General features: G+C 39.1%; 2 pseudogenes; both read right to left on the bottom strand.

Moving 5' to 3' along the window:
• Positions 1–533: 533 nt before the first annotated feature.
• On the bottom strand, positions 534–26,343 carry LOC119534841 (annotated as a pseudogene).
• On the bottom strand, positions 12,583–13,529 carry LOC119535260 (annotated as a pseudogene).

Here is a 26,343-nt window from a genome sequence, read left to right as displayed (position 1 = left end):
GATTTATTAACTCCTAATAATAATCAATATTTTTCATACAAAATTTCTCAACAGCATGCAGAAAAGCTAACTAAATATCCCTGAGTAATTCTTTAACATGACAAGTGCAATTGTCAGAGAATGGACAAGTGTAACATTGGGTATTGGGAATCACTTCACTTAGCCACTACCTTTTTTTTCCTTTCAAATCTGGTGACATATGTCGTCAGTGAGTTTGCATAGCTAGTTAAGGGAGGTAGAGTAACTGTATTCAACTTTTGAATGCATAAAAATAATTAAAATCAATTTTATTTTTACATATTCTCAATTTAATGACCAAAAATAGAAAATTAATTGATATATGATAAAATCACATCTGATAAAAAGTCTATGAATGCACAAAGCTAACAAATTTTCCTGCAAAGGAAGTGGAGAGGGTGGCACTTGGGTCATGAAGGTACAGATAAGAAGGCAGCAGGGAACTTTCTAGCAGTAATCAGACCCTAATCAGCCCCAAGTCTCCAGGAGGCTACTTAGGCTGGTGATTTAAATGTCCCATGAACTAGGTATGACTCTACTTGCACACTGCTCTCCTCAGGGAACCTTCACCTCTGAGTTCCTCGGGCTCTAGATCAGAGTGTTTGGCATAGGGTTGAAAAGATTGTAAAATGGGAAAAGCATCTTCTGTTGCTTCTCAGGATGTTGGAATTTGGGGGCCAAGTACATGATAATGGAGCTGCCAAAGAAGAGCTGGATCAGGAAGAGGTGGGTGGAGCAGGTGGAGAAGGCTTTTCTGCATTTCTCCTCCGACTGGGTCCTCAAGATGGCAACAAGGATGAGGGTGTAGGAGATGAGCACCAAGCAGAGGCCCCACTAAGATAAACACACAGGCAATGAAGTTGATGAGTCAGCTGAGCCAGGCGTCAGCACAGGCCAGCCTGAAGACAGAGGGATTCACAGGAGAAGTGGATGATTTCATGAGGCCCACAGAAGGGCAGCCTCAGGATGAGTCTCACATGGACCAGGGCTAGGAGGGAGCCACATGCCCAGGAAGTTACTGTCAGGGTGCTGTAGACTCTCCAGCTCATGATGGCAGAATATCAGAGAGAGTGGCAGATGGCCACATACAGATCATGAACAGGAGAAGGCATTCTGTTACAGCAAAACTTGAGAGACAGTTCTATGTTATGCAGCCAGCAAAGAAGGTGGAATTGGCTTGATTCAGGAGGTTTACCAGCATCTGGTACACTGTCTTGCAGGTGTTGTATGGAGTGAGTTGCCACTAAAAAACTTTCCTTCATAGTAAAGAAAATCTAATGTTTACACATATTTCCTGAGTAAATTTTAGGTTCCTGACACTGTCCTTCATGCTGTATTTACTGAAAGATAAACATAAGACAGATTTAGTATGCATTTGGCTTCAATTCCATTGTAATAAATATGTTCTTTTAGATTTAGTAGGCATCGTGGCTGTGCTAACAAGAATCAAATATATAATTTATAGAAGAACTAATATACATTAGAATTCCTGAAACATAACATCACTCCATAATATATCCTACTATAATTTCCTTTGGGTAGGAAAATTATTATATATAATGAAATTAAATCCATAATAAGGAAATTTCTTAATTTTTCAGTAATATCTTTCCAAAACAAATCTACATCATATTAATGTTTCTGCACCAATGTAAAAATTGATAACCAAATCCTTAACCTCTGTAAATAAATTGTCCATAAAATTTGCATCTAATTTTGCATGCTTTTCCCTGGAACTATTCATATAGAATATTAATGATGAGCATACATGTTTAGCATTAATAGAGAATATTTACTTCCCTTTCCAACGGTTAAATAAAGAGTGGCATTAACAGAATAATAGTCAATAAAAGACTAGATACTATATGTCTAACTAGAATTTGTGGTAAAATAAAAGAAGACAACTTGGTTAGCTCTCATATTTGGACTCAAAGATCTCAGAAGGAAAAAGCACCAGCTTCCTCTGGGAGCTTCCGTGGAAATTGTGGAAGCCATGCCTATGTTTCTGATGGAAAATGTGCCAGAACCCTCAGAAAATGTGGTTTCATGTTCTAATGGCCACAGCTTGGTTGGCTGTACTTGAGAGTTCATTGGAGTGGCAGTTGTGAGACACGGTGCATGCCCAAATCCTCTGGATAAAAGAGACAAAGTAGTTCTCTGTTTTTATATCTATTCTCATCCCCAGCAGGATGCACAATTAGGAAGCACAGACAACCACAGAGCACACCTCTGAGACAACATCACTCATTATAGTCCCCAGATATTTGCTCTTTATTTGATCTGAGTGATTCCACCACTGTCCTAGTTCTCAAATCTCCAGATGGTTCAGGTGAATCTGTAAGGAAGCAGAGCAAGTGACAATGAATAAGCTCCTGGTATAAACATCTGTAGCTCAGCTTCTCCCTAATGGAATCTGGGTCCCTTGTACTGCAGCAGAGTTGAAAAAATAGTGAATCAGAAGCCCAGAACCCTGAAAAAATCAGCTCATTTCAAATAATTCAGAGCTCTTGAGATAATAATACCAAGAGCTGGTTAGGGAGGCAGAGAAGACAGGAGAGTCCAAAGATGGGCCGAAGTGTCCCAGTGGGGATGATTAGAGCTTGTCTCAAGTAGAGTTTTCGACGGTACAAACCACCAATGAAGGTCTGCAGTTGGAAGTGTTCTGTAATCTGTGTTCTGGAGTGCGGAGATTCTGAGTCTGTGCTCCCAGGGGAGAAGAGGAGGGACTCACTCCAAGGCAGCTTCCCCTAGAAGGTTCCTGCCTCTCTGGGGAGGGTGTGGATATTTTTTGCCTACAGTGTTCTGATACGTATTTATATTTCTTTCTTTTACTAGACATAGGAGGGTTTGAATGCCCACATCAAGCCACTGTGCAATGTACAAACTGATTAGTTCTTTACAGTGAGACCTCTGACCTACTGGGATTATGGCAAAAACTTGGAAAAGATCTGACACATGTTATCAAATTTTTAAGAACATGCATGCCTGTTCTACAGCGTTACACATCTGCTATGAGAAGAAACACACATTTAAGGATTAAAAAAATGACCCCTGATTACATTAAAATTCTGGCGTATGGCAGGCAATGTATAAATATTGCAACATTTTTTCTTTTGCTCTGTTTTTATGATTCAGGAAATCTGCAGAAATGTTGACATCAGGAAACTGCCATATAGGACAAAAACCCTGTGAAACCAGAAAAAACAAGTTTTGTGATGTGAATTTCTATATTCAACATCTTATGACAAACAGAAAGAGTCATTTTTCAGGTGTAAGGGTAGAAAAGTAAGACAATCAGAAATTAAATATAAAATTTTATGATGTTAAACAAACTTTAACTTAGGAAAATGCCTTCCCTCAAAATGTATGATTTCTATTACATATCAAACTAATGCAGCTTTTAAATTGTGGACTGTGCTCCTGGAAAAATATTAGTATATACAAAACATAGAAATAAAAAATAACACACATAACACAGACAGCTCTCAATAGCATTAAATACATTCTCAAATATTTACATTATTCACCAGAATTTGGCAGTTTTTAAAATGTCTCATTTTATTTCAATTTGCTTTTATGCTGGTAAATGCAGTGAAGTCCAACAGAATTTGGATTTAATATTCATTTGAAAGCACAATAAGTGGAAATCAACATATGGATACATTTAAACATTTCCCAAACCAAATTACCTAAAGACCTGGCTTGCAAAATATTGGCTTTTAATGATGATATAAATTTCCAAGTCAAGAGTAAACGTACGTTCAGAAAGTACTAACATGTATGTAACTGATGGAAAATAACAATTTTAAAGTGTTATTAATTGTATTTATGGAGTAATTATGAGTTAAATGTCAGCAGATCAATGGTTCACTTGGAATCTTGAAAATGGAGAAATAAAGGAACAGAATTTGTTAGAGCTTATTGAACACTGCCCAAGACGTACAAACTTCAGGTGGTAGATACCTGTGTTCTTATGACCAAAGTTGTGATCTATTTGGGGGATATTTTCTTCTATAGCTTTGAGGAAATATCCCTCAATATCATTCAATTCAATTTGCAATGATTCGAGGCTCCTTGAGCCATTTCTCATTTCTTATTCATTTGTCAGATTTTTGAAAAGAGAACTGGGACATCTTACAATGGGTATATGCATTCCTTTCACTAGGAAAAAATACACCCCAGTATAAAGTTTGAAATTGGCATCTGGGTCATCCATGAATGTCTTGTCAGTTTTGTGAGGTTCAGTCAGTTCTCTCAATACTGACCAATCCTGGGTGAACTCTAGAAAGCTCGTTTCTGACCTACAATGCTGAGGACCAGGCAACTTCTAAAGTTCACATGAAGAAAAGTTAGTTTTCTTTCCTTTCTGACTTTCCTTTTTACTTTTTAAAATATTTTAAAATATTTTACTTTTTAAAATATTTTAAAATATTTTAAATAAAGTCAGGGCTTGCATTGACTATCCTAAGGAGAAAAAAAATAAAATACTTTCATTACATCAATGGCTCTTAACTTTTCATGAAGTCATGGATCTCTTTATTAGCTGTGCTAGGGATTTCCTTGTCATTCTCTTTTCTGGACCAAAAACAGTGCAAATTAACAGAGAATTTTGCTTACAATTTCAGGGATCCATTGAGCCACTGAGGACCACCAAGGAATCCTTTAGTCTCTATAGATTCCAGATGAAGACCCATATCAGATAAATATTGATATTTAGACTATTAACAGGATTCCATGATCAGAATCAGTTAGAATTCCCATTGAAATGTTAAGCTAAGAGAGATTGGTATGCTTTTTCAGACTCAATTAAGTATAAACCTTTATTAAGAACTACATATTAACTCTAAAAACAGCTCATTGCTTTATTGAAATAATGGTATAGTTTCAATAATATAAAACACTTTGGTTCAATTAAGAAGTTTCACATAATCCCTCCAAATCCTTATTCTCAGTGTTAATTCCACTAAGTCTTGAATGTATTGAACCTTTTCCTTCAATTTACTGGAGGATTTAATTTACAAAGAAAACATTCCTATAACTGTGCTTAAAAGTCTATGATCTCCAGGATGTATTGTTTTTCAAGTAACAGAGACCTGACTAAAGCAAAAATAATGGTTTAAAATACAATTTGTAAAAGATATTCATTTAATTTGTATAGCTTCTTTTAAAAAACAATATTAATTTTTTTCCAAGGAGAAGAAAATGAATAATAAATAAAATCTTGTCTATGCATTAGCCACTATAGAGCTTGCCCATAATGTTCTTTTTCTTTTCCTTCATTTGGAAGAAATCTTTGTAACTCTATAAACATCCCATTTAATCCTTTGTCTCTTGACATTATACTCATGCACATGGAGTGCTACATAGAGTTCTAGAGAGAGAAAGTCAGGAAATTCCTCTTTGTAAAGCAATAGTTTGAGATACCCATTGAATGAATAACCAATGAATTTTATTTTTTAACTTAATCTTCAAATGACCTACTAAGTAGTACCTTGAACACTTTATCCTTTATTCATTTCCATTTTTAGCCATCATATTCATCACATTTCTGTTCCTAGGAACATTTTCTTCTAGAATGTCTCCCATGTCTCTTTTTCTTAAACACAACAACTGGGAAACCATTTAAAGCTTACACACTATATTGGTGGTGGGTTTTGCAATTCTTTCCAGGTTCAAGTGAGAAACTTTTTTTTTTTTTCTTTAAAGCCCATGTGGCAGAAAAATTGGATCTATTTCATGCAATGGGCGAACAGAGGAATTTTTTCTTAATCCCAAATCTACAAGATTGTCTAATTGAATGATGCCATCCCATGAAGCTTTTCTAGGAATGCTGACATCTCTTGGGGCAGGGGTGGGTTGGATTTGCTATCTCCAGGTGACACAGCATTGAAGAGTGGAGACAGTGACCTTCACTTTCTGTATCCAAACACAGCACAGATTCTCACAAGCTGATCCTCGGTTCTCGTTCAGACCCACATTCCTTCAGAGGTCACCTTGCAGGGAAAAAAAATTGTGTCTAGAAGGTGAATACAGGAAGCATTCGAAAGAGTCAATTAGGATCAAGATCTCCAGTTCCAGGAAACTGCTTAGAGTTACGAAAACAATTGTATGTGGTCATAAAAGTTTGGAATACACTGGCTTAAAAATTCAAATAGATTTCTTCTTTAAGAAATTTTCACATCCATTATTTGAATATGAATGGTGAGTGCTAAAGTGAGGCATCTAATATACAACAATTGTCAAACAGAGTTGACTTTAGTTAATACTTTTAAAATCCCTTTTCAGGGAATAATGTCAACTGGAATAATGTCAACAGGGAATAATCAACAGGGATTATTATAATCAACAGGGAATAATGTCAACAAGGAATAATCCCTTTTCAGGGAATAATACTCAATTGTCCAGAAACACCAAATCTCTCCAGAATAGGGTGCAAGTCCTTGGGTAATATTCACTCTTAAACTTAAATCCTATAACTTAAATACTATGATGTGAACAATACAATTTATGTCATATGATAAGGGGATAAGATAGAGATATTTGTTTTATGTACAAATACAGACTTACTCATAAGGAAACAAGGAAGAAATATTCATACCATTACAGTCATTATTTCTGTAACTGGTTACATGCTCATAATTCATATTTATCATTACCTTCTTCCTCTACTCATTCCATGTTCCCATTACCTTCAGCAAGCACCTTGGCTTGCCATGGTTCTTAGGCTGATGGGGTGATCCAAACCTTCATTCCTGAAGTTTCTGGACCATTGATAGTCCTGCCTGGATTGAGTTGCAGTTTTCCATTGACTTTAATCAGAGTGCATGGTAATACTGAAAGATGCCCTAGGGGATCTCCTATATTCCAGGAAAACTCTTCTTTACTCCCATCATATTGTTGCAGTCGTGTTTTCCCTTGATAGTCAGGATCAGTCACCCTAACCAGTACACTAATCCCTTTCTTTGCCTGTAGATTCATAGGCATGAGAAGCCCAAAATGGCAAAGTGGCAGCCTTACATTCCAGTTCAATGGAATTGTCGTGTGTCCTGGTGGGAACACTCCTCCTTTTGGAACTAAGACCTGTAGACCAGCAGAGCTTAAGTTTACAGGGACAGGAAGCAAAAATTTTTATCGTGGATCACTAGGGGAAATAGTCAGTGGTGCCACTCCCATTTCTACCCCTTGATTCCTGCACCTGGCTATGGGAGAAACATCACCATGGAGTGGACACTGATTCAGAGCATGCACAGCTTCCTGGAGAACACTGCCTCACCCTGCAAGGTATTGCCATTAAGTTGGTACTGCAATTGAGTCTTCAAATGGCCATTCCACTGTTCTATCCACCCATCTGCTTCTGGATGATGGGGAACATGGTAAGGCCAGAGAATTCCATGAGCATGTGCTAATACCCACAATTCATTTGGTGTGGAAGTGGGTTCTCTGACCAGAAGGAATGTTGTGTGGAATACCATGGTGGTGGATATAGCATTATGTAAGCCATGGATGGTAGTTTTGGCAGAAATATTGCTGATAGGGATGGTAAACACATATCCCAGTTAGAACAAATTGCTGCCCCTTCCATGATGCAAGTAGTTCAATGTAATCAACCTGCCACCGGGTAGCAGTCTGATAACCTTGGGGAATGGTACCATATGGAGGACTGAGTGTGGGTCTCTGCTGCTAGCAGATTGGCTGTAGCCAGGTCAGCCTTGTTGAGTGGAAGTCCATGTTGCTGAGCCCATGAATAACCTCCATCCCTACCGCCATGACCACTTTGTTCATGAGACCATTGGGCAATGACAGGAGTGGATGGGGAAAGAGGCTGACTTTCATCCACCAAATGGGTCATTTTATCCACTTGGTTATTAAAACCTTCCTCTGCTGAAGTCACCCTCTGGTGAGCATTCATGTGGGACACAAATATCCTCATGTCTTTTTGTGCAGTCAGAAAGGTCTATCCACATACCTCTTTCTCAGATTTCTGCGTCACCAAATTTCCAATCATGTTCCTTCCAAGTCCTTGATCATTCAGCCAAACCATTAGTTAGCAACAGCCCATGAACCAGTGTACAGATGCACCTCTGGCCAGTTCTCCTTCCAAGCAAAATGAACAACCAAGTGCACTGCTCAAAGTTCCACCCACTGGGAGGATTTCCCCTCACCACTGTACTTCATAGATGTCCCATAAAGAGGCTGGAGTGCTACAGCTGTCCACTTTTGGGTGCTACATGCATATTGTGCAGAACCATCTGTAAACCAGGCCTGAATTTCATCTTCTTCAGTCAACTGACTGTAAGAAACTCCCCAAGAGACTAGAGCTCTGGGCTGGGAAGGAGAAAGTAATGTGGCAGGAATGAAGACCATGGGCATTTGGGCCACTTCCTCGTGTAGCTTATTTGTACTTTCAGGACCCACTTGAGCCCTGTCTCATATATACAATTTCCATTTTATAATGGAGTGCTGCTGTGCACACCCAACTTTATGGCTTAGTAGGTCAGACTACACCTAGCTCATGATAGGCAACTCAGTTCTCATGGTGAATTGGTAGCCCATGGTTAAGTGTTTGGTCTCTACTAAGGCCCAGTAGCAGGCCAAAGCTATTTCTCAAAAGGAAAGTAGTTATCTGCAGAGGATGGCAAGGCTTTATCCAAAATCCTAAGGGCCTCTGTTGTGATTCTTCTACTATAGGGGCCTGCCAAAGTCTCCAGACAGCATCTCTATTTGCCACTGACACTTCCAGCACCATTGGATGTGCTGGACCATGTGGTCCAAATGGCAGAGCAGTCTACAGAGCAGCCTGGACCTGACACAGAGCCTACTCTTATTCCAGTCCCCACTCAAAACTAGAAGCTTTTCTGTTTACTCAGAAGATGGACTGGAATAGCACACATAATTGAGGAATATGTTGTCTCCAAAATCCAAAGAGGCCAACCAGGCATTGTGCCTCTTTTCTGGTCATGGGGGGGGGGGGGGAGGGGGTCAGATGCAACAGCTTATCCTTCATCTTAGAAGGGATATCTCAATGTGCCCCACATCACTGGACACCTAGAAATTTCATGGAGGTGGAAGGACCCTGTGTTTTGTAGAATTTCTCTCCCATCCTCTGATATGCAAATGCCTTACAACAAGTCTAGAATAGTTGCTACTTCTTGCTCATCAGGTCCAGTCAACATGAAATATCAATATAATGGACTAGTGTGATGTCTTGTGGGAGGGAGAAAAAATCAAGGTCCCTGCAGACAAGATTATGACATAGGGCTGGTGAGCTGATATACCCTTGTGGTAGGACAGTGAAGGTATACTGTGGTCTTATCAGCTGAAAGCAAACAGTTTCTGATGGTCCTTAGTAACAGCTATTGAGAATAAGGCATTTGCCAGATAAATAGGTGTATACCAGGTTGATTTGCTCAAGCAATGATACCACATCTGGAATAGCAGCTGCAACTGGAGTCACCATCTGGTTAATTTTGTGATAATCTACTATCATCCTTCAAGATCCATCTGTTTTCTGCACAGGCCAAACAGGAGAGTCAAATGGTGATGTGATGGGAATCACCATCCTCGCATCCTTTAAGTCCTTGAGAGTGGTATTAATCTCTGCAATCCCTCCAGAAATCCAGTATTGCTTCTCATTTATTATTTTCTAGGCAGGGACTGTTCTAGTGGCTTCCATTTGGCCTTTCCTACCATAATAGCCCTCACTCCTTGTGTCAGGGAAACAATGTGGGGATTCTATAAATTGCTGTGTATGTCTATTCCAATTATGCTTTCTAGAATTGGGGAATAACCACAGAAAGGCTCCAGAATACCACTTTCCCCACTGTGAGATGGACCTGAACTAAAACTCCATCAATCACCTGACCTTCATAATCACCTACTCTGACTGGTAGATCAGAGTAATGTTTTGGGTCTCCTGGAATTAATGTCACTTCTAAGCCAGTATCTAATAATTCCCCAAATATCATTTCCTTTTCCCCAATGCACAGTTACCCTTGTGAAAGTCTGTAGGACTCCTTGGGGAAGGCTGGGAGGAAGAATAACAGTGTAAATTTTTGGAAGTGTAATAGGGTCCTTCCCAAAGGGGACATGGCCTTACCCTCATTCAAGGGGCTCTGGGTCTGTAAGCTGTTTTAAGTCTGGATATTGATTAAGGGGCCATGGCTCTGTTTTTGTAATTCAGTTTAGACTTTTGTTCACTTGACCTAAAACTCTTCTGCTTATACAGATCAAACAAGATTTGAGTAGACTGCCCATCTATTTTGCTTCTAGGCACCTGACGATCTACTAGCCAATGCCTTAGGTCTCTGTGAGTCAGATTATTTTGACTGCTTCTTTGAGTCTGCTGTACATTATGATAGCCACACCCACTTTGTCTTTGGCAATTAACTGCAGCCACGTTCCTTGTCCCAACTCAGGATCAGATCATTAATATTGTGTTTAAGGATTTCAGCTCAGTGTCAGCAGTTCCCACATTAATATCTGAGTTACAGAGAAGGGTGAACCAGAGTTCTTCAGGGATGTTAGAGTTAGTCTCACAAATTTATTCCTTACAGTCCTAGTGTGGACATTCCTGGGATATGTGAGCAGGTCTTCCAAGAAAAATCCATTCTAACATTCCAATCATTTTAGGCTTTTGGATCACCTCATCTGTGTTATATCAGGGCAGTTCTGATTTCTTGACCTCAGGTAATATTGGCCATCTTTTGATCCATGTTTCAGCCAATCAACCAAACACATTGCAGCACACTTTCTCACCCCTTGAGCTTCAATGCTGAATGCAAAATCTCTACTTAGTAGGGCCATATCAATAATTTAAGCCTGATTCAGCTTTACATTCCTCCCACTATTATCCCATACTCTTAATATCCATTCCCACACATATTCCCCTTATTTCTATCTATATAAATTGGAAAACTTATACAGCCCTTTTGGAGTAGAGCATACCTCCTGATGGGTCATGCTTTGTACCTCACCTTTCAGGGCCTGTTGGGACTTTAGTCTAGTTATAGATCTTGAAGGAAAGAGTGGTGTTGAGGGTAGGACATGAAAAGAATTAGAAGTGTCTTTCAAGCAAAATATTTCCAGGCATTCCTTTGCAGTTTCATCTGACAAAACATGATTAGTATCTTCAGACAGAAGAGTGAGGGCTGTTTCCCCAGTGGAGGTGATTACAGGTTTAGCAGGCAGTGAAGGGTTTATCTCTTCAGGTGGAGGTTGGATTGCAGACACCTCAAGGCAGACTGGAGGACAAGAAGCTGTTTTCTCAAGGCAGACTGGAAGTCTGGTAGCTGTCTCCTGAGGGCAGGCTGCAGACTGGGTGCCTAATTCCTCAGTGCAGCTTGAGGTAGAGCAGATGTTTCCTCAGGGCAGGCCATTACAGGTTTATTTTGGAAAGAGTCAGCAAAATGTAGGGTTTCAATATCCCCACTGCTAACATTATCAACTCATATGTTCCCATCCAAATTTTTGGGACCCGGCTCCTTTCCAATCAATGACTTTGCCTTAACAGCAGACACCCTAAGGTGGAGAAGTTAGTTTATGTTGTAAATCTGCTACTTACATAATGAGACTCTGGGTCTGGTATTCAGAGATCTCAGGTCTGTGGCCACAGGAAATGAGGATTTCTTTTAGGGCAAGCATTGAAATGTGTACATCTTTTGTATGGTGCTTAAGTTGCAAATTTGAAGCCTTCAGCACTTCCTTTTCCTTTATAACTGTATCCAGCATATCCAGGAAATCCAGCCAGCATCATTATAATTTTGAACTGCAGAAAACTCTGTTAAGGTATCAGAAACACTGTCACCCAGAGCCTTGCCTCTTATAAGCATATGATTAGCAGAATCAAATGGTCATATTTTGCATATCTCTATTGTCAACTCATGCCATGGACTGTCAATGCCATCTTGATCACTGGAAATAGAGTCATTAGTGCCTTTGAATCTAATCAGAATGGAAAACCAATAGCAAAACCCATTTTTAAGATTCTGTTTCTCAAGAACCACTCCCAGTACCAAAGTTGTATGGTCAGTGTTCTCTAGGGAAACAGAAATGACAGAAGATAAGTGTAAAGATGAGATTTTATAAAAGTGTCTCATGCAATTACGGGGATGCATGAGTTCAAATTCCATAGGGCAGGCTAGAAGCCTGTAACTCTGATGAAGATTTTCAAAGAATTCTCTAGGAGAGTCTGGCTGGCTGAAGTAGGGATGGAAATTCCCTCTTCTGACTGCTGATTTCATCACTTCTTCTTTTAAGGACTTCAACTGACTGATTAAATGTTCTCCTTGCAGAAGACAGACCCCTTAGCTGATTCTAGATGTAATCAGCCATAGATGCAATCAACTTAGTGATGATTTAATTCCATGAAATGTTCTTTCAGTAAGTGAGGCCAGTGTTTGCTTGACCAGACAACTGGGCATCATCACCTGGCCAAGCTGACACATGAAACCAACCACCACAACTACTTCAACCTTGATGCCATTATCTTTTTATGAAACTAGCTCTTTTCCTAGCATTTTTGACTTCTGAATTTCTCAGATATAGATCAAAATGTTGAACATGGAATCAAAAAGGTTGTGAAATAGGAGGGGATATTTTTTTCTGCCCCTTTTTGTTGTCATATCTGGGTCCAACATACATGATAATGGTTGTGCCATGAAAGATTCCAATCACACACAGGCGGGAGGAGCAGGTGGAAAAGGCTTTCTGGAGATATTACCCTGACTTGGTCCTTAGAATGGCATATAGAATATGATATAAGATATCACAATTGAGGAGAAGGGTCCCACCAGCACAGAAACCACTATAACCATGACCATCATCTCATTAATGTGGATGCCTGCACAGGCAAGTCTGAGAACAGTAATAATTTGACAGAAAAGATGATTGATTTTCTGGGTCTCACAGAATGCTAGTGGCAGGAGTAAAACTACAAATACCAAGGCCAAGAAAATTCCTAAAATCAGAAAGTCACTGCCAGAATGATGCAGACCCTCCAGTTCATGATGGGAAAATATTGGAAAGCATTACATATGGCCACACACCAATCATAGGATATCACCACCCGGAGAAGGCATTCTATGTGAGCAAAACTCATGAAGAGAAAGGTCTGTGTTATGCAGCCAACAAAGGGGATGGGCTTGGCTGGATTCAGAATGTTTACCAGCATCTGGGGCACCATGTTGCAGGCATAGGCTATGTCAACAAGAGCCAAATGTGAGGGGAAGAAGTACATGGGGGTGTGCTGTCTGGAGTCCAGGGAGATGAGCCCCAATAAAACCTCACCAGGTGAAGGCATAGGACAGGGAGAATATCCCAAAGAGCAGCATCTGAATCCTTGGGCCAAAAGGGAAATCCCAGTAGGATGAACTCTGTGACAAAGATCTGATTGTCTGCCATCTTTCCACAAGAGAGGAAATTGAGTTAGTATTCATGGTTTAAGAAAAGTGTTTAAAAATGGATTTCTGTTAATTTGTTTGACACTTTTTTTGTGGAGGGTGGAAGCATTCAGAAACACCTGCAGTGAGTTTCCTGTTTTTAATGAACATGTAAAAATTTGATTGGGAAACTTTAAAAATTAATACACACATGCATGTTTCTGTTTGCTGAAAATTATATCCTTTTTTTAAAGAGACTGAATTTCTAAATTAGATGACTTGTTACAAGCTAGTCTAACACAGCTTTTCTTTATCTTTATAATAAGTTGCTTTTTTTTTTTGTTTTATTAGATTGAATTGTACTCTGTTTGTGAACAACAGATCCTAACGGAGATGTAGGCAAAGCATTCAAACAGCAATAGATCTAATCTCATGTTAGATGTTTCATCATGGATAGGTTCTTCTAGGATTAGAAACATAATTCATCTTCTCAATATCATAGGCCCTTCCCCTCTTACCTGCTTATCTCAACAGTTTCCACTCCTGCATGGCTCCTTAGCTCCTCAGCAGAGAGCTCTACAATAAATCTAGTGTAAAGACTTGTTTTCAGCCTAAAACTTCTCAATTTTTCTTATTTAGTTGTTCACAATTAATATTTAAATGAGCATCCATGTAAGTGACTAAGAGATTTATCTTGAGAAACAATCAAGATCAGTAACTCAATATTGAGTAATGCTCTAGAAGGCACAATTTTGGGCAGTGGTCTTGCAGGGCATTGGCAATAGCCAGATGATCCCATGAGCAAAGGTGCTGAAGGGTTTCCTGAATTCTCAGGGAGACTTTACTAAAGCATCCTTCTAATGCTATCATTCCACCATTAAAATTTAAGCATGAACATCACGTTGCCCTTCTTTCTTAAATTTGATTCCCATTTTTTAGGTAAAATCATCTTATTTGGAGAGGGCAGGGATGAGCACTAGTCTTCAGTTTAAATGCATATATAATTATAAATCTAAATGGCAAGAACATTAAAAAAACCATCCATTTTCATTAGAATCTCCTATCACCATTCCAACAGTAAGTTGATATCCCGCTACATGACAGTTTAATCAAGCCCAGTGTTTTATAAAGAAGTGGTGACCCCCCTTTGTTTAATATTAAATGGTTACCAGGAAGCTAGTTGAATTCATATTTCTTTACCTTAAACATAGTCTAACCATATTTTACTGAGTCTAACCATATTTTACTCAGTTCATTCTATTACCTAAGACTATCAATGAGTGGATTCTGAGTATTAACAGACAACAAAAATGTATGTTTCTTACATGATATTAGAGTGTGATGGTAAAAAACACATAGGTAATGAAAATGATTTTAAAATAGCTTTGACCAGAGCTCACAGGCAAAGACAATTAGGAAATCTGTGTAGTTAAAAATGACTGTTGTATAAGGACCCCAATAAATCAGAGAAGCAAACATTTCTACTGTGTGGCTGAATTTACTGATGGTGCTGGAAGCCTTGCTGATCCTCTGAGAACTGCTAAGGGAGGATCTCTGCCTTTCATGTTGCTTTTGAGGGGGAAGACATTATTAATTCATCATCTCCACAGGACACTTCCCTATAATCCTGAGGGCTCTGTGCAGAGCACAAGAAAATAGGTCCCAGTGGCACCATCATGCTCCCTGGAGAAAAGTGAAGAACACAATTGCCATTGTTCTGAGAGGGCAGAGCATTGACTGTCCTAGTCTATTCCTGTCTCTTTCAGGGAGAAAGACACCAAGAGAGCAAGAGAGATCATTAATCGCTAAAAGAACAGGTAATATCTTCACAACTAAAAGGATATACATATAAAAAGTCATACCCCTGAGAATGCATGAATATTACAGCTGCCTAAGCACAGGAATTAGTTTCAGTGTAATGAATCTTTACATTATTCCAGCTCCCAAACATCTAGTAGGGCCTTGGAAGAGGCAAAGATCCATGGCAGGTTATTGTTCTACAGTGAAATAGAACCTTCACATTAAGTCCTGCAGCCACTTTTCTTTTAATATAGTCTGGCTTCCCAACTACTCTGAAGCTGGTAGAAGAATGAATTTTTATTCAATGACCTTAAACCATTTAAGCATCTAAACAGCAACTCAGACCCTTCATTTATCGGCACAGATCTGGAGATGGTAAAGGCATTCATGTTGGGGATTCATTTCACACATCCCCTGGGGTTGTTAATCTCTTTGGCAGAGGAATGCAGGAAGTCTTAGGGCTGAGCAAAATTTCCATTTGAGAATTTTTCCTTTATGGTATCTTCAGGGGAGGATATTACTCTTTTATATCAGAGGGCCAGCTCCAGCATTTTCAACCCATATTAAGGCGTGCTGGTTTGAATGTATCATGTCCCCCAGAAAAAGCCACATTCTTTGATGTAATCTTGTGGGGCAGACATATTAGTGGGGATTAAGTTGGAACATTTGGATTAGGTTGTTTGCATGGAAATGGGCCCCACCCAACTGTAGGTGATAATTCTGATGAGATATTTCCACAGAGGCGTGGCCCCACCCATTCAGGGTGGGCCTTGATCAGTGGAGCCATATGAATGAGCTGACAAACAGAAGGAACTCAGTGCAGCTGTGAGTGATGTTTTGAAGAGGAGCTACAGCCAAGAGAGACACTTGGAAGAATGCACTGGAACTGAGAGAGGAGCTTAAGCTTAAAGAGACATTTTGGAGATGGCCTTTGACAACAGACTTTTGCTCTAGAAGCTAACAGAGGACAAATGTCCCACGAGCAACTAAGAGTGACATTTTTGAGGAACTGAAGCCCAGAGAGGACCATCCTGGGAGAAAGCCATTTTGAAACCGGAACTTGGAGCAGACACTGACCACATGCCTTCCTAGCTAACAGAGGTTTTCTGGATGCCATTGGCCATCCTCCAGTGAAGGTACCCTATTGTTGATGTACAATTTATGGCCTTAAGACTGTAACGGCATAACCAAATAAACTCCTTTTATAAAAGCCAATCCATTTCTGGTGTTTTGCATTTCAGCAGCATTAGCAAACTAGAACATGAGGCTTGGGATGGATCCATATATTCTACCTATGAGGGTAGGTGTACACTGCTATCAAGATATATTCTACATCTTGGAGTATAGCATTCCAATCCTGAAGGATGCTGTCAACAATCTTTTGCCTTAAATGTGTTTTCAAGTGGCCATTCCAATATTTTGCCATGTTAACAAATTCTAAGTGAAATTGTATCTGTTGGAACCAAGATCTCTTGGGCAAGTGCCCATTTTACTTCCTTTTCTGTGAAGGGAGTCTATTGGATTGAGGTGACATCATATGGGATCATGTCAGTAAATCAGATATGCTAAGAGTCCTCCAAGAGGGGTACTGCAGACAGGAAAGGGAAATGCATATGTGGAAGAGAATATATATCAAATGCAGGCAGAATAAATCATTTTCTTTTCCATGATGGAAGGATTCTTAATGTGATCAACAAGTTACTAACTGGCTTATTGGACTCCTTGAGGTTCACTACAATATCAAGGGCACAGCAATGTTCTCTGCTTGTGGCAGTCAAATGTTCAGCAGAGGAAGTATGTAGAGTAGCCTTGGTGAGTACATACTGTTGGATTCGTGCAAAGCTTCCATCTCTGCCAACATGGCTACTGCATTTGTGTACTCAGTGTGTTGCTGTGTGGCCAAGAGGAGAGGCTGGCTGACATCTATTGGTTGAGTCATTCTGTACCTATTTAATTCCTCTTCAGCAATGGATGTCTCTGGTTAGCATTAATGTGGGAGTCAAAAGTCCTTATATTTGTATCACTCCCATGTCTCTTCTCTATGACTCCATTCCCCTGATCTTCCAAACTTGCTCCTTCAAGGCTCCTGAACATCAAGTAAAACAATTTTCTGTTTCCCAGGAGTCCATGTGTATTCTCACCTTAGGCCAATTCTCTGTCCACAAAGTGGATGACTAGATGTATTGTCTAAAGCCATGGACAAGGAGGTGTATTCCTTCACCAATTACCTTTTAGGGTCATGCCTGAGTGGCCAAAATATTACATAAATATATCTAGACAAAACATCCATGAACTTTTCTTCAACAGATTGTCAGCTAGTTTTATGGAATCCATAGAACACATGTATATAAGTTAAGAAAGAGGCATCAGGGATATAGGTGGTAAGGGGTTCTGGGCCACCTGTTCATTCAGCTTATTTTACCCTCTGCACCTGCTCTTGACCTAAGATATTCCAAATTCTTTATATTATGGGTAGTTGCTGAGACCACTCTAACTTACGACTTGGTGGGTGTGATGTGCAATTCTGGTTTTATTGTTACTTGATGCCCAATGATCAGTTTCTACCAAGGTGCAATAATTGTATTTTGAATGATGTAGAATTTTCTGCTATAGATGGAAAGGTTTTGATGCAGAATCCCAGTGATCTTTGTTATGTTTCTCCTATTGGGGCTGCTAGACTCTACACCTGACATCTTTATCTATTCTTTCCTTATTGATACCTTTACATCCATGAGATTTGATGGGGGGAAATTGGTCCAACTGGTACTGCAACAAATCTTAAGTGTATAGCTCAATGAGATTTTATATGTTAACATCTGTGTAACTACAAACCAGATCAAGGTCTTGAACATTTCCATCACAACAGAAAACTCCTTTGTTTTCCATCCTACTATCAGAAATCACTCTTCTAACCTTCTAATCACTATTCTGACTTCTATTATCAGAGATTGGTTTCCCTTATTTCTGAACCTCAAATAAATTGATCATACAGTATATATACATTTTTTGTCTGCTGTCTTTAACTCAATGTATTTTTGAGCTTCATCCATGTTGTTGGATGTATCAATAGTTTGTTCTTTCTTACTGCTTCCTTGCAGTCAATATGAATATCCCACAATTTGTTTATCTATTATGTTGTTGAAGTACATTTTGGTTCTTTCTAGTTTTTTACTATTGTGAACAAAACTTCAATGAACATTCTTGTATTCTTTTATAGAGATTATATACCAAAGCAGAGTATTGTTGGATCAAGGGATAGCACATGTTTCACTAATTTTTTTTTTTGAGGTGAAATTCACATAGAATGAAATTCACTATTTTGAAGTGTACAATTTTGTGGCAGTTAGTACATTCACGGTATTGGACAATTATAACTTTTAGTTACACAACATTTTTACAACCCACAAGGAAACCCATTACCCCTTAGGCAGTCATTCTCCATTTGTCTCTCTATCCAGACCCTGACATCAACTAATCTGCTCTCTGCCTCTCTGGGTTTACCTATTCTAGATATTTCATATAAACTGGATCATACTAAATGTGTCCTTTTGTGTGGCTTCTTACAGTTAGCATAAATTTTTCAGAGTTCACTTACATAGCATGTATCAGAACTTTATTCCTTTTTTGCTTATCCATTCATCTATTGATGGATATTTTGCTTATCCATTCATCCATTGATGAATATTTTGCTGTTTCCAGCTTTTGACTGTTGTGGATAATCCTGCTGTGAACATTTATGTACAAGTGTTTTTTTGACACTGGCTTTCAATTCATTTGGACATATACCTAACAGTGGAAATATTGGGTGATACTGTAATTCTGTGTTTAAAATTTTGAGGAACTGCCAAGCTTTTTTTCACAGTAGCTGCACCATTATACATTTCTACCAGCAATGAATCAGTGTTTCTATTTCTCCACATCCTCCAGATTATTCATTGCTAGTGAATTGAAATAAAAGTCATATGGAGGAATGGGGGATGGGATGTTTTGGGTATTCATTTTTACTTTAATTTTTATTCTTATTCTTTTTTGCAGTAATGAAAATGTTCAAACATTAGTTGTGTCTTATCGAGCTTCCTTTGTATGTTATGGATCACTTTTCTCCTGCTGCTTTCAGAATTCTCTCTTTGTGTTTGCATTTGACAATCTGTGCCAGTATGAATGTATTATGTCCCTCCAAAATGTTATTATCTTTGATGTAATCTTGTGTCAGCAGATGTATTAGTGTTGATTAGATTGTAATTCTTTGAGGGTTTCTATGGAGATGCAACCCACCCAACTGTAGGTGATGACTGATTGGATAGTTCCCATGGAGCTGTGGCCCCACCCATTCAGCATGGGCTTTGATTAGTTTCTTAGAGCATTATATAAGCTCAGACGGAAGGAACAAGCTTGCTACAGCCTAGAGGAACACTTTGAAGAATGCACAGGAGCTGAGAGAGGAACTGCAGTTTACAGAGGCAATCTGGAGATGGCCTTTGAAAGCAGACTTTTTCTCCAGAGAAGCTAAGAGAGGACAAACATCCCAAGAGCAAATGAGAGTGAGATTTTGGGGAGAAGCTGAAGCCTAGAGAGGAACATCCTGGGAGGAAGCCATTTTGAAACAAGAACACCAGAGCAGACACCCCCCATGTGCCTTCCCAGCTAACAGGTTTCCCAGACACCATTGGCCATCCTATAGTGAAGCTACTCGATTGTTGATGTGTTACCTGGGACACTATGGCATTCAGACTATAACTGTGTAACCTAATAAACCCCCTTTTATAAAAGCCAATCCATTTCTGGTGTTTTGCATTCTGGCATCATTAGCAAACTAGAACACAATCTGATTAATAAGTGTCTTGGAGTAGGTCTATTTGGATCTATTTTGTTTGGGGTACACTGTACTTCCTGGATCTTTAATTTTATGTCTCTCATAAGAAATGGGAAACTTTCAGTGATTATTTCCTCCATTATTCTTTCTGCCCCTTTTCCCTTGTCTTCTCCTTCTGGGACACCCATGACATGTATATTCATGTGCTTCATGTTGTTCTTCAATTCCCTGAAACCCTGCTCATATTTTTCCATTCTTTTCCTTATATGTCCTTTTGTGTGTAGAATTTCAGATGTATTTTCCTCTATTTCATGAATCCTTTCTTGTGCATCTTCAAATCTGCTGTTGTATGTCTCCATTGTGTTTTTCATCTCTTCCATTGTGCCTTTCATTTCCATAAGTTATGCAAATTGTTTTTTCAAACTTTTGATTTCTTCCATATGTTCACTCAATGTTTTCTTTATATCCTTCGTCTCTTTTACCATATCTTCCCTCAACTCATTGATTTGATTTTTGACCTGATTTAGTGTATCTGTTTGAAGACCTTTAATTAGTTGTCTCAACCCCTGTATCTCATTTGAAATGTATGTTTGTTCCTTTGACTGGGCCATATCTTCATGTTCCCTAGTGTGATTCATTATTTTTTGTTTTCTAGGCATCTGGTTTCCTTGATTACCCCAATCAGATTTTCCCAGACCAGATTGTCAGGTCTCAGGAAGAGGTTGCAATCAGTATCAGATTTCCCTGGGGGTGAGACCCAGAAGATTGTCAGACTTTCCTCTAGACTCTGCTTTTCCTATCCTGCCAGCATGTGACACTTGTCATCCTGCAGAGTCTAGAGCCTCTAGACTCTGCTTTTCCTATCCTGCCAGCATGTGGCACTTGTCATCCTGCAGTTCCCCACTGACATAAAGATGTATGGTGCCTTTAACTCTCAGTGGACCCTGTGGTGCCCAGGGCCTGAGGGTTTCAGAAGACAAGCTTAAGCTGTTTCTGCTTTTTTGTTCCTAGGCCCTGGAGTCTGAGATCTCTGAGTTAGGGCAGTACTTCATCTGGGCCCTGCCCCACCTTTTCTTAGGGAAGATAAGCCCTTAAGGGAATTATCTCCTATACATGAGATTTTCTTTTGACTCTCTGACTATCTTAACTCCACTCTTGCCTGGGTCAGTGCTGACAACTGAAAATGCCTGAGTCTTTCTCTAATGAGCTACTTAGAGTGAGAGAAAAAAATGAAAAAAAGAAATAAGTCCCTTTTTCAGAGCCAGTCCCCAGTCTTCCAGTTCACCAGCCAAGAGCTGGAGTTGGTACCCATTTCTGTGTGCCCCTTTACTTGAAACATGACCCTTTTCCAGTATTCTGAGTTCAGTCAACTCCAAAAGACTCTATTTTTATTTATGTATGTATGTTTTTTCTGTCAGCCCCACCTCCTGTCTGTGGGAGATAATTCCAGTTTCCTTTCCTGCTTGTTCCAGGTTTATCTGTGCTTGTAACTTATATTCAGCAGTCCAAATTTGTTAATTAAACCACAATTGCAGCTTGGTTGAGTTACTTTCCCTCACTCAAGGAAGCCTACTTCTTTTTCCCACAGTGAAGTTTTCCAACTCAGCCTGCTCTGCCGGTGGGGAAGGGGCACCAGCTGGGTAATTTGGGGAGCTTTTCTTACAGCTGTATGCTGCAACTCAGCCCTTTGTTGCAGGATAATATCTATGCTGAGGAATCTAATAATGAGGATGCTGACTCCTTCTCTCTATGCTGCTCTCACATACCACCTGACGTTTTCTGTTCTGTTAGCGAAGAACCAGTTATTCCTTCTGATATAGAAGCATATTTAACAGAATTTTTACGTAAAAACACTCAAGTACAATTTCGAAATGATAGAATATGGAAAGGCCTTACTATAATAACTGGGACAGATGATTCAAACCCTTTAAGTTCCACATTAGAAAATTATGTTGAAAGAGATGTTAAATAGTTAAAAGAACTGTGAATATTTTCAAGAAAACAGAAGGGCCCTCTCAGCCTCCTTAGATATATAACATGCAATCATCTAGTCCTCTGTGAAAACAGGATGGGCTGCAGCTATTACTTTCATCATAGAGAAATCATAAATAATGTAGCAAGGTTGAATACAGTTCTAATCAAGTATATCTTCTTCAATATGATGTAATGGCTAAACTAATCAATAAAATAAAATGAGAAAGCTATATTAACAAGTTAAAACAAGTAATAGTAATCCTTTTTTAATTTTTAGACTTTATACAGGTAAAAGTATGTTTTATTGCTATTACAGAAATCATAGCTTAATTAGTAAAAATATTTTTAGTGGAGTTTTATAGGCATTCAAGGCTAAGTCTTAGATAATGCTGTGAATACCCTCCTTTGATCTTGAAACTTTCGTGTTCATGAAGCATCATTTAATGTAAAAATAGAATATGATTTGATTGAATGTGTGTCAGTGTGAATATATTATGTCCCCCTAAATTCCATTATCTTTGATGCAGTCTTGTGTGGGCAGACCTATTAGATTGTAATTCTTTGCTTGAGTGTTTCCATGGAGATGTGACCCAACCAAATGTAGGCGATAACTCTGATTAGATAATTTCCCTGGAAGCCCGGCCCTGCCCTTTCAATGTGAGCCTTGATTAGTTCACTGCAGCCCTATAAAAGCTCAGAAAGAAGGCGTGAGCTTGCTACAGCCAAGTGGGACACTTTGAAGAATGCACAGAGTCTGAGAGAGTTGCTGCAGATGAGAGATAGTTTGAAGACAGCCATTGAAAGCAGACTTCTGCTCCAGAGAAGCTAAAAGAGGGTAAACGCCCCAAGAACAACTGAGAGTGAAACTTTGAAGAGGAACTGCAGCCTAGAGAGCAGCATCCTGGGAGAAAGCCATTTTGAAACCAGAACTTGGTGCAGATGCCAGCCACGTGCCTTCCCAGCTAACAGGTTTTCTGAATGCCATTGGCCATCCTCCAGTGAACATACCCAATTTCTGGTGCATTGCCTTGGGAACTTTATAGCCTAAAGACTGTAACTGTGTAATCAAATAAACCCCCTTTTTAAAGCCAATCCATTTATGATGCTTTGCATTCCAACAGCCTTAGCTCTCTGTGAAAACAGGATGGGCTGCAGCTGTTACTTTCATCATAGAGAAATCATAAATAATGTAGCAAAGCTGAATACAGTCCTAATCAAATGTATGTTCTTCAATATGATGTAATGGCTAAACTAATCAATAAAATAAAATAAGAAAGCTATATTAAGAAGTTAAAACAAGTAATAGTTATCCTTTCTTAATTTTTAGACCTTAAACAAGTAAAAGTATGTTATATCTAAACTAAAAAGGAATGTAACTCAAAATGCTTTAAATTCTCTGTGACTGAAACAAGGAGGAGCTCTCTGATCTCATTTCCAGCTGCATCCAGAGGAGTGGGGGCTCCCAGGTTTGGCAATGTAGCAATTATTTTTCACATTGTAAACTTGTTCCTTTTTCCTTAAGTGCTCCTTTTAGTAAAAATGTGTTAAAGATGAATTCTTATGTTGAGTTGTCTTTACTTTTAAACTATTGTTTGTCCCTATACTCTCAATTGAGTGGGAGGTTGCTTGAAAGAAGCCCAAACCCATTGAATCATGACCTGATTAGGCTCAGGCCTTTTCTAACAGAGACCATAGCTTTGAGGTCTAAAGAGATGAACCCATGACAATTGGCACCCAATGTGGAGCTCAAGACAAGAATAATTTTGATTTTGTACCTTGGTTAATTTTCCCTAGGGTCTTTATGCACCATCTAAAATAATGATTCAACCTCAAAATTTAGATGTTGCAGGATTACAAGTGTTAATACGACTGTCAGGAGCTAGGACTCCAGGGCATCAAGATATTCTTACTGTAAGAGTTGAGGCAGAGCCATGGGAAGTAGGCACCAGGTTTGTTAGGATTCAAATTGATCTTCAGGATGGAAACAGACAGCCTTTACCACAACGAACCTATACACCTGCACCTGGACCTGTTGATTTAACTAGATATTTTACTGAATGTTTCTTATGCAAAATTAATGACTAAATTTGGAGATGTACCATTTTTAACTGGAGCATATTGACATGGACTATTATATATGGGTCATTGGCTGCCAGGGGATGATTTAAGCCATCATTTCCTACCCATAACAATGGCTGAATTAGTACTATTAAATAACCAGCAGATACAAGAAGAAAAAGCACTTCTGAGAGAGATAATATGTAGATTTCAACAGTGGCAAGCTCTGGGGGCACCTCAGTCACAAAATCCTCCCCTTTAGTCACAGGTTATTGTACAACCTCAACCTGGGGCATTAGCCTTGCCTGTGAATCATCTTCAAGCTGTTGTAGGAGCTACACCTAATGACCCCCAGGCCATAGCATTGTGGCTTTGTATGAAATGTAACAGGCCATAGAAGGTGTAAGGCCTATTAACAATGGACCCATGTGAAAATGGGTTGTTTATGCTTTATTAGCTTTACATACCACATTGCATTTCAGAGGCCAAGAAGCACAGGATTGGAATAGTACCATAGCTGCTATTTATCAAAGAGCTTATGGAACTTTAGCATTACCTCATTTGATCACTATGTTAAAAGATATTGCTAGTTCTGATGGTGTTATAGTGGCATTTACTATGGGGATGGTGTTCTCTAATGATGACTATACCCTAGTTAGTAGAATAATTCAACCACTTTCTCCAGAGCAAGCAGCAGTAGTTGCTGTTCAAGCCCAATTAGATATATTTCCAGATGATAATGTTAAAGCAAGTGCTTTTTCTGAAATTGTCACTGAAGTATTTCAAATCCTTGGGCTTAGCTTTCTTGGACACCCCATGCAATGTCCACCAGAGTCTCAACAATGTTCTAATCTATAGGGAGCCAATGGAAGAGACAACAACAAACAGGGAATCAAAATAAAGGAGGCTTCAGATCCTCTCATTTGTCCCAACATCTTCTGCAATCTCCACAAGCACCCCCAATTCCTAGAAATAGAGGGAACTTTGGAGGTAATAGAGGAAAACAGGACAAAGAAGGATCACAAGGCCAAAATCATCAACAACCTCAGAATCATGGAGAAGGTCCTCAGAGACAACTGAGACACTATAATCTGAGACCCAATGTAAATCATCCTCAATTGTTTAGTAAACCAAAGGAATCTCTCCAAATCCCTATAGACAATGAGAACATCAGGAACAATAACAACCACAACAAGACCAGTCAAAAGACAGAGGAGTTCAAAGTTATTCACAGCCCTGAAGTTCAGGAGGAAATAATAGATCTGTGCACTTAGTGCACCAAGTACATTAACCTCCCTCTCCTACTTCATCTCATGATAGAAATTCAAGTCCAGCACAGGGGCAAAATATTTAAAGAACATTATGAAACAGTGGCAGAGGTTTCTTGTTTCCCAAAAGAATTTCTAAATGATGATGATCCAATAGTTTATGAGGAAATACAAACTATTCATGGTAAACAAAAAATGCCTATGTACTATTTTAAGCTTTAAAGTGGATGGTCATAACCTTACAGGGCAAGTCATCCCCATAGAATTAGACTATACTTGAATAGCTGCAAAGCTTGTTCCCTGGATTAAACTAACATATTGTGAAGTAAAACTTACTATTAAACTACCATTTAAGGAATATAAAAATAATACTGTTAAAAGTTCTAACCTCTCTAAACATGGGAAGGAAAACAATTAGTGTGAACAAGTATAACTCAAGGTTTCATTAATAGTCCAGCATTATTTATTGCTGATGTAGTGGATATATTAAAAGAAATACCAGGTGTAGAGATTTATGTGAATGACATATATTTTTCTAATGTAACAGAACAACATTTATTTACACTAGAACAAGTGCTTAAAATCTTATTAAAGAGTGGGTATGTTGATTCTTTAAAAGTCAGAAATAGCAAAAGAAGTTGTATTTCTTGGTTTTAATATTATTAAGGAAGGTCGTGGTTTAACTGCAGAGTTTAGAGAAAAACTTCTAAATACCTCAGCTCCTAAAACCTTAAAACAATTACAAAGTACATTAGAGGTTTTAAACTTTGCTCCTACCGGTTGCTGAACTGGGGCGAGTGCGAGCAGTGGCTGCAGAGCGGCCTCCCTTCACCATGTAGCAGAGGAGGAAACAATCATCTGAGTCAGGATGGCCAAGACCCATAGCCAACCAGCCACTGTGGGGTCTGAGCTGACCAGCACTGCCAGGAGAGACGCTGTTCTGGGGAAGTGAGGTTTTCTGCAGAATCCAAAGAACCTCTGCACCAAGACCAGTGCTCAGTGAGTAACTGCAGCTTTTCAAAGCAGCACAGCACAT

The sequence above is a fragment of the Choloepus didactylus genome, chromosome 5 (assembly GCF_015220235.1).
Source record: "Choloepus didactylus isolate mChoDid1 chromosome 5, mChoDid1.pri, whole genome shotgun sequence".
NCBI lineage: Eukaryota > Metazoa > Chordata > Mammalia > Pilosa > Megalonychidae > Choloepus > Choloepus didactylus.
Note: the sequence above shows the minus strand (reverse complement) of the source record. Positions and strands in the feature narration are given on the sequence as shown.